This window comes from Pristiophorus japonicus, chromosome 2 (genome assembly GCF_044704955.1).
Source record: "Pristiophorus japonicus isolate sPriJap1 chromosome 2, sPriJap1.hap1, whole genome shotgun sequence".
NCBI classification, from domain to species: Eukaryota; Metazoa; Chordata; class Chondrichthyes; family Pristiophoridae; genus Pristiophorus; species Pristiophorus japonicus.
Genome location: NC_091978.1, coordinates 113,722,826 through 113,736,138, shown reverse-complemented (window position 1 = coordinate 113,736,138; position 13,313 = coordinate 113,722,826).

Genomic DNA, 13,313 nt, shown 5'->3' with positions numbered 1-13,313 from the left:
CTGCGCGTCCTCCCACCAGCGCGACCGCATCTCGAAATAAACTTTCTGCGGATTTCGTTGCTGTTCTGTTCAAATGCGATGAAAAATATTTGACAATAGATTAAATTTGTTTAGCACAAAATGTAACTTATTGAAAGAAATACATCACATTGGTCTGCTTTTCATTTGAAAACGTGAAAGTCTAAATCCACTAAACCATTTTGATAATACTTTGCTATTTTGAAAGAACGACTTGCATTTCTTCTGCAGTCTCTTGGAGTCGAGGATAACTTGCTTCCACATTAATATGAGTTCTCAGGTGACTGATGAGACCAATGCGGGACCTACAGTCTCTGTCACAGGTGGGGCAGACGGTGTTTGGAAGGACAAAAAGGGTGGGGTGCCTGGGTTGTTATGTGCTCCTTCTGCTTTTGCATTTGGCTTCGACGTGCTCCCGGTTAAGAAACTCAAAGTGTCCAGCGTCTTCCCGGATGCATCTCCTCCACTTTGAGCGGTTTTGGGCCAGGGATTCCCAGGTGTTGGTGGGGATGTTACACTTTTTCAAGGACACTTTGAGGGTGTCCTTGAAGCGTTTCCTTGCGCACCTGGGACTCGTTTGCCATGTCGGAGCTCTGAGTGGAGGGCTTGTTTTGGGAGTCTAGTATTGGGCATGTGGACGATGTGGCTCATCCAGCGAAGCTGATCGAGCGTGATCAATGCTTCGATGCTGGCCTGAGAGAGAACAGTGATGTTGGTGCGCCTATCCTGCCAATGGATTTGCAGGATCTTGCGGAGCCAGTGTTAGTGGTACTTCTCCAATGCTTTGAGGTGCCTGCTGTACATAGTCCATATCTCTGAAGCAGATAGGAGGGCGGGTATCACTACTGCTCTGTAGACCATGAGCTATGTGCCGGGTTTGAGGTCCTGGTCTTCAAACACTCTCTTCCTAAGGCAACTGGCACACTGAAGGTGGTGTTGGGTTTCGTTATCGACGTCTGCCCTTGTTGACAGTAGGTTCCCGAGCTATGAAAAATGGTTCATGTTGTCCAAAGCCTTGCCATGGATCTTAATAATCTGGGGGCATTGTTGTGTGGCGGGGTTAGGTTGGTAGAGGACCTTTGTCTTATGGATGTTTAGTGTAAGGCCCATATTCACGTATGCTTTGGTGAAGGTGTTGACGATGCTTTGGAGTTCGACCTCCAAGTGTGCACAAACGCAAGCGTCGTCTGCATACTGTAATTCAATGACCTTGGATCTGGACTGGAGGCGATGGAGGTTGAACAATTTCCCATTCTGCAGATTAGCTCCACTCCAGAGGGGAGCTTATTGAGGATGAGATGGAGCATTGCAGCAAGGAAGATCGAGAAAAGCATTGGTGCAATAACAGTCTTGCTTGACCCCTGTCCGCACATGTATTGGGTCTGTGGTGGATACGTTGGTCAGGATCACAACTTGCAAGTCATTGTTAAGTAGGTGGAGGATGGTGACAAACTTTTGAGGGCAGCTGAATTTGAGGAGGACACTCCATAATCCCTCACGTTTGATAGTGTCAAAGGCCTTTGTGAGGCGATTACTTTCCCTTGGACCATGGCTCCGGAAAGGCTGATATCTATATAGGCCAAGACAACGAGTACCATCGGAGCAGGCTGGGGAGTGGAAGGAGCAGCATGGCGGCCTAGCCCAGTAGGCTGAGCGTCCCCCAACCTGCGAGAACCATTGGAGCAGGCCGGGGAACGGAAGGAGCAGTGTGGCGGCATACCACTCCCGGGAGCAGCATGTGCTGCAGCAGGAGAGCAACGGCAGTGAAGAGGGACGTCACCTAGATCCAGGTCGGTGATTGGAGCATGGGCAGGTACAGCAGGAACAGCGAAGTTGGTGCGAAAAAGTGACGAGAGAATGTAGAGGGGCCCAGGAGAGGTGTGAGTTCGGGGCCCAGAAGAGGCGAGGGCCCAGGGGCAGCACGGGCCAGCCCACACTGCGATATGTGTGCGCACTAGGTCCGTGCAGCAGAGCTGGTCTCCAGCCGTCTTGGTCAACCCTTGCCACTGGACCAAGACCTAGCTCTGTCAAGCCCGTGTGGTGGCTGGTGTGCAACAGCCACCACACGTTACAAAAACCCATGCACGGGCATCTTCTACCCTTCAAGATTTAGTTCGGAACCTGGAATTTTAAGTCCTTCATTGAAACACCTGTGAACCTTTTGACGTGGAAGCAAGTCATCCTCGATTCGAGAGACTGCCTATGATGATGATGTGAGGTCAAAGAAGGCCATGTACAGAGGTTGGTACTGCTCCCTACATTTTTCTTGAATGCGCGGTGACGATCATGTCCATTGTGTCCCTGAATGGGCAGAATCCGCATTGTGATTCTGGGAGGAGCTCTTCAGCCGCTGGGAGAAGGCGATTGAGGAGGATTCTTGCAATTATTTTCCCTGTGGCAGACAGCAGGGAAACTCCTCTAATTACCGCAATCGGACTTGTCACCTTTTCTTAAAAATGGTCACGATTACAGCGTCTCTGAGATCCCCTGGCATGCTTTCCTCCTTCCAAATAAGAGAAATGAGTTCATGGATTCACGCCAATAGTGCTTCTCCACCATGCTTTAGTGCTTCACCGGGGATTCCATCAGCTCCTGAGGCCGTGTTGTTCTTCAGTTGTCGGATGGCCTTTTCAACCTCATACCGGGCTGCGGTTGTGCTGAGGTGGTGGCACTTGGCATGCTGCGGGATGGAGTCGAGGACACTCACATTGAAGTCAGAGTCTCGGTTAAGGAGATTTTCGAAGTGCTCCTTCCAGCGGGCACTGACTGCCTCTCTGTTCTTGGCCCTCAATGGAGTAGGACCTTGGGTGCTTGGGCTGTAGGTGGTCTTGACTGCGCTAAAGAATCCATGCACGTCGTGGTTGTCAGCTAGTTGCTGGATCTCCTGCGCTTTTTCCACCTGCCATCTGTTCTTTAGGTTGTGAGTTTTATGTTGGACCTCGGCCTTCAGACGTCTATAGAGCTGCTTTCCTGCTCTCAAGTTGTGTTGCTGTTTCCAGTTGCATTTCTACAGTGCCTTTTGCACCCTCAGGATGTCCCAAAGCGCTTTATGGTAAAGGATGAAGTGTAGTAACTGTTGTAATGGGGGAAAGAGAATATCCAATTTGCGTACAGCAAGATCCTACAAACAGCAATTAGATAAGCGACCAGTTAATCTGTATTTGTGATGTTGGTTGAGGGCGTGTAAATCAGATTCGTCTCCTGTGAGCTCTCTCCCGGTGTTTGTTGAGTCCGAGCAATTAAAGGCCACCCCATACAAGTTGATTCCCATTAACAGGGCTCCCACTGTGGCTTTTAAAACCAGGCTCGTCGTATAGTCAGGGCCAGTGTCAGGCAATGTTACAGAGGTGGAAATAGATGGACTTAGTGATGGCATGGATATGTAGTCGGAAGCTCAAAGCGGGTCAAATACGACAACAAGGTTGCAAATAGTCTGGTTGAGTCTCAGACAGTTGCCAGGGAGAAGGATGTATACACTATAATAGGTCTCATGTGACATAGCTTAGGATAAATTGGAGGATATGCTGTTTTATAAGGACAGGAGCACTTTTGTCATGTAAGTCATAACATATTATTCTGCTTTGAGGTGGAGCTGTAACCTTTACAGCTACAAGGTCTAATTGTTCTAAATAGGTACATCCTAAGGTCAATTAAAGGTTCCTTACAAAGGTCCAACTGCCATTTTCTAAAGATTGTTTTGCATCTGTAATAAAATATGATACTTTCATGAAGTACACTCTAGCGGCAAGATTTTAAATATATGATAGCTATGCTATAAAGTAAGCTGCTTGACTACAAGGAGCACTATAACAATAGTGTCTGTTTGAACATCATTTCCCTCTGGGAACCAGCATATGTAGTATATTTGGATTTCGAAAAGGCATTCGATAAGGTGCCACATAAAAGGTTGTTATGCAAGATAAGGACACATGGGGTTGGGGGATAATGTATTAGCATGGATAAAGGATTGTTTAATGGACAGAAAACCGAGATTAGGGACAGTAGTAGTGAAGTTGGGGACAGCATCAAACAAGAAATAAGGGATGTGTGCAATAAAGGTACAGCAGTTATCATGGGTGACTTTAATCTACATATAGGTTGGGCTAACCAAACTGGTAGCAATATGGTGGAGGAGGATTTCCTGGCGTGTATAAGGGATGATTTTCTACACCAACACATCGAGGAACCAACTAGAGAGCTGGCCAACGTAGACTGGGTGATGTGTAATGAGAAGGGACTAATGGCAATGTTGTTGTGCGAGGCCCTTTGGGGAAGAGTGACCATAATATGATAGAATTCTTTATTAAGATGGAGAGTGACATAGTTAATTCAGAAACTAGGGTGCTGAACTTAAAGAAAGGTAACTTAGACGGTATGAGGCGTGAATTGGCTAGAATAGACGGGCAAATGATACATAAAGGGTTGATGGTGGATAGGCAATGGCAAACATTTAAAGATCACATGCATGAACTTCAACAATTGTACATCCCTGTCTGGAGTAAAAGTAAAACGGGGAAGGTGGCTCAACCGTGGCTAACAAGGGAAATTAAGGATAGTGTTAAATCCAAGGAAGAGGTATTGTGTTCCTAACACAGATGAGACTGCACACAGGAAGGTTAAAGTAACAGTGACCTCAGTCTTTATTAAGACACTCCAGAGTGAGGAACAGGCCTTACGGGCCGGCTTATATACAGTGCTCCCAAGGGATGCTGGGATCCCCGGTACTTCAGGGGATGCACTCCCTGGTGGCGGAACACAACAGATACACAACATCACTCCCCGCAAAGTCAAAGTGAAAACTATTTACAAGGTGAGGCAGTCGGGAGCCTTTTTTTCCCTGGTGGACCGCCTCGGTACAAATGTCTGTTCTGGTGTGTTGGCTGTGCCCGCGCTGGGCTGGCGTGTTGTTGGCTCTGCAGGGCTGCTGGGTGAGCTTGGCCTTGCTTGGCTGTTGGGCGTGATGGTTTCGATTTCCTGGTCCGGGATGGTGCCGTTAATCCTTTGGGTGTATGTTGTGGGCTCGAAAAAGGTGGTGTCTGCTATGTGTTGTGAACCACAGCCTCGTTTGGTCCAGGTGCTTTCTGCAAATTTGTCCATTGTCTAGTTTAACTACAAACATCCTACTCCTTTCTTTAGCTATCACCGTGCCCACGATCCACTTGGGACCATGTCCATAGTTTAGCATATACACAGGGTCATTCAGGTCAATTTCCCGTGACACAGTGGCGCGACCATCATTTACATTTTGTTCTGCCGCTTGCTCTCTACCTGATCATGCAGGTTGGGGTGAACCAGCGAGAGTCTGGTTTTAAGTGTCCTTTTCATGAGTAGCTCAGCCGAGTGCACCCCTGTGAGCGAGTGGGGTCTCGTGCGGTAGCTGAGCGGTACTCGGGACAGGCGGGTTTGGAGTGAGCCTTCTGTGACTCGTTTAAGGCTCTGTTTGATTGTACTGCCTGCTCTGCCTGCCCATTGGAGGCTGGTTTGAATGGGGCCGCGGTGACATGTTTGATCCCATTGTGGGTCATGAATTCTTTAAATTCGGCACTGGTGAAACATGGCCCGTTGTCACTGACCAGTATGTCAGGCAGGCCGTGGGTGGCAAACATGGCCCTCAGGCTTTCAACAGTGGTGGTGGCGGCACTTCCCGACATTATTTCACATTCAATCCATTTTGAAAAAGCATCCACCACCACCAGGAACATTTTACCAAGAAACGGGCCGGCATAGTCGACATGGATCCTTGGCCATGGTCTGGAGGGCCAGGACCACAAACTTAGTGGTGACTCTCTGCGCGCGTTGCTCAACTGAGCACACGCTGCATTGCCGTGCACAGGACTCTAAGTCAGAGTCGATACCGGGCCACCACACGTGGCATCTGGCTATCGCTTTCATCATTACTGTGTGCTGTGGAGATCCGAGATGAACGTCTCCCTGCCCTTTTTGGGTAGCACTATGCGGTTACCCCACAACAGGCAGTCTGCCTGAATGGACAGCTCGTCCTTTCGCTGCTGGAGTGGCTTGATTAGCTCTTGCATTTCAATGGGGATGCGGGCCCAGCTCCCATGCAGTACACAGTTTTTTACTAGGGACAGCAGAGGATCTTGGCTGGTCCCAGTCCAAATCTGGCGGGCTGTGACAGGTGATTTATCATTTTCAAACGCTTCCATGACCATCAACAAGTCTGCGGTCTGCGCCACCATCAACAAGTTTGCAGGCTGTGCCATTTCCAGCCCCGTGGTGGGCAATGGTAGCCGACTGAGAGCATCCGCACAGTTCTCGGTGCCTGGCCTGTGGCAGATGGTATGGTTATACGCTGATAGCGCGAGTGCCCACCTTTGTATGCGGGCTGAGGCATTAGTATTTATCCCCTTGTTTTCAGCGAATAGGGATATGAGGGGCTTGTGATAGGTTTCCAGCTCAAATTTGAGGCCAAACAGGTACTGATGCACTTTCTTTACCCTGAACACACACGCTAATGCCTCTTTCTCAATCATGCTGTAGGCCCTCTCGGCTTTAGACAAGCTCCTGGAGGCATAGGCGACAGGTTGCAACTTCCCCGCAACGTTAGCTTGTTGTAATACACACCCGACTCCATACAACGACGCATCACATGCTAGCACAAGTCTTTTACACGGATTATATAATACAAGCAGCTTGTTGGGAGCATAAAATGTTTCTGGCTTTCTCAAAAGCAATTACTTGGTTTTTTTCCCCATACTCAGTTCTCACCTTTATACAATAACACATGTATTAAGAGGGTGCTTAACCCCAGTAGGAATTTACCAAAATAGTTGAGGAGTCCCAGGAAGACCGCAGCTCCGTGACATTCTGTGGCCTGGGCGCATTCCTGATAGCCTCTGTCTTGGCGTCTGTGGGCCGAATGCCGTCCACCACGATCTTTCTCCCCAAAAACTCCACTTCTGTTGCCATGAAGATGCATTTCGACCTCTTCAGCTGCAGCCTTACGCGATCCAGTCGCTGGAGGACCTCCTCCAGGTTTTGTAGGTGCTCGACGGTGTCCCGGCCCGTGACCAATATGTCGTCCTGAAAATATGTCTCCATGTTTCTCTGGAAGATCGCTGCAGCGGACCGAATACCAAAAGGGCATCTGTTGTAGATGAACAGTTCCTTGTGTGTGTTGATGCAGGTGAGGCCCTTCGAAGACTCCTCCAGCTCCTGCATCATCTAGGCTGAAGTCAGGTTGAGCTTGGTGAATGTCTGCCTCCTGCCAGTGTCGCAAATAGGTCATCTTCCTAAGGTAGCGGGTATTGGTCCTGTAGCGAGAAACGATTAATAGTTACTTTATAATCGCCGCAAATCCTGACCGTGCCATTACTTTTGAATACTGGAACAATCGGGCTGGCCCACTCGCTGAATTCCACTGGGGAGATGATGCTCTCGCATTGCAGCCTGTCCAGCTCGATTTCCACTCTCTCCCTCATCATGTGAGGTACGGCTCGCGCCTTGTGGTGAATGGGTCGTGCCTCTGGGACCAAGTGGATCCGCACCTTCGCCCTGGAAAAGTTACCAATGCCTGGCTCAAAAAGGGAAGGAAATTTGTTAAGAACCTGGGTACATGAGGTCTCATCGACATGTGATAGTGCTCGGATGTCATCCCAGTTCCAGTGGATTTTGCCAAGCAAGCTCCTTCCAAGCAGTGTCGGGCCATCGCCCGGGACAATCCACAGTGACAGATCATGCACTATGCCCTCGTAGGTGACCTTGACCATGATGCTGCCCAGGACAGTGATAAGCTCTTTGGTGTATGTTCTCAGTTTCGTATGGATGGGGCTCAGGGCGAGTCTGAGTGCCTTGTTGCACCACAGTCTCTCAAACATCTTTTTACTCATGATGGATTGGCTAGCGCCAGTGTCCAGTTCCATGGCTATGGGTAAGCCATTCAATTTTACATTTAGCATTTTAGGTGGACATTTCATTGAAAATGTGTGCACCCCATGTACTTCAGCATCTGCCTCCTCTCTCTCAGGCTCGAAATTGCTTTGATCCACCATGGACCGATCTTCCTCTGCCACGTGATGGTTAGCAGGTTTTACAGAGCTTGGAGATCATCTGCAAGCTCGTTGGAGGTGCCCCATTGTTCCACAGCTCTTGCAAACATAACCTTTGAAACGGCATGAATACGCTGAATGGAAGCCTCCACAATGCCAACAAGGTGTGAATTGCCTTGCATTCATTCTTTGTTGCAGACTCTGAGTCATCTGGGTCACCTGAGGCCTGCTGGCAGTTGCAGACTCGTGGTTTCTGCCCTGTACATTTCTGCTCGCAATCACAGTTCCAGTTAGTTTATGAACATTGTTAGTACTTGTGTGCTGAGAGATTTGTTTGGTGTTATCACTGGTGGACATAAATGCCTGTGCTATCGCAATGGCCTTACTGAAGGTCGGTGTCTCTACAGTCAAAAGGTTTCATAGGATGGTCTCGTGGCCAATACCCAGTACAAAAAAGTCTCTGAGCATTTACTCCAGGTAGCCATCAAACTCACATTGTCCTGCAAGTCGCTTAGCTCGGCGACGTAGCTCGCCACTTCCTGACCTTCAGGTCGCTGGCACGTGTAGAATCGATACCTCGCCATCAGCAGGCTCTCACTTGGGTTAAGATGCTCCCAAACCAGTGTACACAGCTCCTCATACAACTTATCTGTGGGTTTCACCTGAGCCAGAAAATTCTTCATGAGGCTGTAAGTCGGTGCCCCGCAGACCTTGAGGAGGACCGCTCTCCTTTTTGCAGCGCTTCATAGAAACATAGAAACATAGAAAATAGGTGCAGGAGTAGGCCATTCGGCCCTTCAAGCCTGCGCCGCCATTCAATGAGTTCATGGCTGAACATGCAACTTCAGTACCCCATTCCTGCTTTCTCACCATACCCCTTGATTCCCCTAGTAGTAAGGACTTCATCTAACTCCTTTTTGAATATATTTAGTGAATTGGCCTCAACAACTTTCTGTGGTAGAGAATTTCACAGGTTCACCACTCTCTGGGTGAAGAAATTCCTCCTCATCTCGGTCCTAAATGGCTTCCCCCTTATCCTTAGACTGTGTCCCCTGGTTCTGGACTTCCCCAACATTGGGAACATTCTTCCTGCATCTAACCTGTCTAACCCCGTCAGAATTTTAAACGTTTCTATGAGGTCCCCTCTCATTCTTCTGAACTCCAGTGAATACAAGCCCAGTTGATCCAGTCTTTCTTGATAGGTCAGTCCCGCCATCCCAGGAATCAGTCTGGTGAATCTTCGCTGCACTCCCTCAATAGCAAGAATGTCCTTCCTCAGGTTAGGAGACCAAAACTGTACACAATACTCCAGGTGTGGCCTCACCAAGGCCCTGTACAATTGTAGCAACACCTCCCTGCCCCTGTACTCAAATCCCCTCGCTATGAAGGCCAACATGCCATTTGCTTTCTTAACCGCCTGCTGTACCTGCATGCCAACCTTCAATGACTGATGTACCATGACACCCAGGTCTCTTTGCACCTCCCCTTTTCCTAATCTGTCACCATTCAGATAATAGTCTGTCTCTCTGTTTTTACCACCAAAGTGGATAACCTCACATTTATCCACATTATACTTCATCTGCCATGCATTTACCCACTCACCTAACCTATCCAAGTCGCTCTGCAGCCTCATAGCATCCTCCTCGCAGCTCACACTGCCACCCAACTTAGTGTCATCCGCAAATTTGGAGATACTACATTTAATCCCCTCGTCTAAATCCTTCTCCGTCCAGCTCGTTGGCTACAAAGTACTGGTCTAGCCATTCGACATAGGCTTCCCAGTCCTCACCCATCGAGAACTTCTCCAGGATGCCCACAGTTTGCTGCAACTTTGCGTTGGATTCGCATACTCGTCGCCAGTTATTGTGTTCCTAACACAGATGAGACTGCACACAGGGAGGTTAAAGTAACAGTGACCTCAGTCTTTATTAAGACACTCCAGAGTGAGCAACAGGCCTTAGGGACCGGCTTATATACAGTGCTCCCAAGAGATGCTGGATCCCTTGGGACTTCAGGTGATGCACTCCCTGGTGGCGGAACATGGGAGTGCATGCTTTACAGATACACAACAAGAGGCATATAAATTGGCCAGCAAAACCAGCAAACCTGAGGACTGGGAGAAATTTACAATTCAGCAGAGGAGGACTAAGGGTTTAATTAAGAGGGGGGAAATAGCGTACGAGAGGAAGCTTGCCAGGAACATTAAAACTGACTGCAAAAGCTTCCATAGATATGTGAAGAGAAAAAGATTAGTGAAGACAAACGTAGGTCCCGTGCAGTCAGATTCAGATGAATCTATAATCTGGAACAAAGAAATGGCAGACCAATTGAACAAATACTTTGGTTCTGTCTTCACGAAGGAAGAACAAATAACCTTCCGGATGTACTAGGGTACCGAGGGCCTAGTGAGAAGGAGGAACAGAAGGATATCCTTATTAGTTGGGAAATTGTGTTTGGGAAATTGATGGGATTGTAGGCCAATAAATCCCTGGGGCCTGATAGTCTGCATCCCAGAGTACTTAAGGAAGTGGCCCTAGAAATAGTGGATGCATTGGTGATCATTTTCCAACAGTCTATCGACTCTGGATCAGTTTCCATGGACTGGAGGGTAGCTAATGTAACACCACTTTTTATAAAGGGAGGGAGAGAGTGGGGAAAATGTTGGAATCAATCATTAAGGATGAAATAGCAACGCATTTGGAAAGCAGTGACAGGATCGGTCCAAGTCAGCATGGATTTATGAAAGGGAAATCATGCTTGACAAATCTTCTGGATTTTTTTGAGGATATAACTAGCAGAGTGGACAAGGGAGAACCAGTGGATGTGGTGTATTTGGACTTTCAAAAGGCTTTTGACAAAGTCCCACACAAGAGATTGGTGTGCAAAATCAAAGCGCATGGTATTGGGGGTAATGTACTGATGTGGATAGAGAACTGGTTGGCAGACAGGAAGCAGAGAGTCGGGATAAACGGGTCCTTTTCGAATGGCAGGCAGCGACTAGTGGAGTGCCGCAGGGCTCAGTGCTGGGACCCCAGCTCTTTACAATATACATTCATGATTTGGATGAAAGTATTGAGTGTAATATCTCCAAGTTTGCAGATGACACTAAACTGGGTGGCGGTGTAAGCCGTGAGGAGGACACTAAGAGGCTGCAGGGTAACTTGGACAGGTTAGGTGAGTGGGCAAATGCATGGCAGATGCAGTATAATGTGGATAAATGTGAGGTTATCCACTTTGGGGCAAAAACACAAAGGCAGAATATTATCTGAATGACGGCAGATTATGAAAAGGGGAGGTGCAACGAGACCTGGGTGTCATGGTTCATCAGTCATTGAAAGTTGGCATGCAGGTACAGCAGGCGGTGAAGAAGGCAAATGGTATGTAGGCCTTCATAGCTAGGGGATTTGAGTATCGGAGCAGCGAGGTCTTACTGCAGTTGTACAGGGCTTGGTGAGACCTCACCTGGAATATTGTGTTCAATTTCGGTCTCCTAATCTGAGGAAGGACGTTCTTGCTATTGAGGGAGTGCAGCGAAGGTTCACCAGACTGATTCCAGGGATGGCTGGACTGACGTGAGGAGAGACTGGATCAACTGGGCCTTTATACATTGGAGTTTAGAAGGATGAGAGGGGATCTCATAGAAACGTATAAGATTCTGACGGGACGGGACAGGTTCGATGCGGGAAGAATGTTCCCGATGTTGGGAAAGTCCAGAACCAGGGGACACAGTCTTAGGATAAGAGGTAGGCTATTTAGGACTGAAATGAGGAGAAACTTCTTCACTCAGAGAGTTGTTAACCTGTGGAATTCCCTGCCGCAGAGAGTTGTTGATGCCAGTTAATTGGATATATTCAAGAGGGAATTAGACATGGCCCTTACGCTAAAGGGATCAAGGGGTGTGGAGAGAAAGCAGGAAAGGGGTACTGAGGGAATGATCAGCCATGATCTTATTGAATGGTGGTGCAGGCTCGAAGGGCCAAATGGCCTACTCCTGCACCTATTTTCTATGTTTCTATGTAAATGGTTATTTTCTGATTTAGTAACTAGTGGGATGCGGCAAGGATCATTGCTTGGGCCTCATATTGAATGATGGAGCAGGCTCGAGGTGCTGAATGGCATACTCCTGCTCTTGATTCTTATGTTCTTATCTTTATCTACACATCTGAAATATGAAATTAAATACTTTTAGTTGAAAAAAAGATAAATAACAGTACATGTCGTTCAGTGGTAACACTATTGCCTCTGATTCAGAAGGTTATGGGTTTGTGTCCCACTCCAGAGTCTTATGCAGAAAACCTAGGCTGACACTTCAGAGGTGATGCCTTTCCAATGGCATGTAAAACTGAAGCCCCATCTGTCCTCTCAGCTGGATGTAAAACATCCCAAGACACTATTTCAAAGAAGAGCAGGGGGGTTCTTTCTCGTATAATGGCCAATATTTATCCCCTCATCCAAGCCTTTGTTACCTCTAGACTTGACTACTCCAATGCATTCCTGGCCGGCCTCCCATCTTCCAACCTTTGCAAACTTAATGTCATCCAAAACTCAGCTGCCCGTGTCTAACTCACACAAGTCCTGTTCACTCATTATCCCTGTGCTTGCTGACCTATATTGGCTCCGTGTTAAACAATGCCTTGATTTTAAAATTCCCATCCTTGTTTTTAAATCCCTCCATGGCCTCACCTTTCCCTATCTCTGTAACCTACTACAGCCCTACAAACCTCCGAGATATCTGCACACTTCCAATTCTGGCCTCTTGCGCATCCCCAATTTTAATTGCTCCACCATTGGCAGCCGTGACTTCAGTTGCCTAGGCTCTAAGCTCTGGAATTCCTTCCCCAAACCTCTCTGCTCTTCTATCGCTCTTTCCTACTGTAGGACATTCCTTAAAACCTACCTCTTTGACCAAGCTTTGTCCTAATATCTCCTTTGTGTCAAATTTTATTTGATAATGCTCCTTTGAAGTGCCTTGGGACATATAAATGAAAGTTATTGTTATATGTATATTTAGCCTATTTTAAAAACTTGGAATCACATTCACTTTGTACACAAATGTCATTATGAAACTATGTAGCAATTTCTTAAGTTTTAAGTCCAATGTTGGTTGAATATATTCTGCCGCACATACACACGTTTAAGAATACACTGAATTTTACAGTCTCTTTGGTAGTAGAAGATAAATATCTTGTAAAATGTTTACACTTTAGTAATGTACTTATATTAAGAGAAAAGTATATTTTCTTTCCTCTGTAATTATATTTTTTATATAACTAACATACCCCTTTA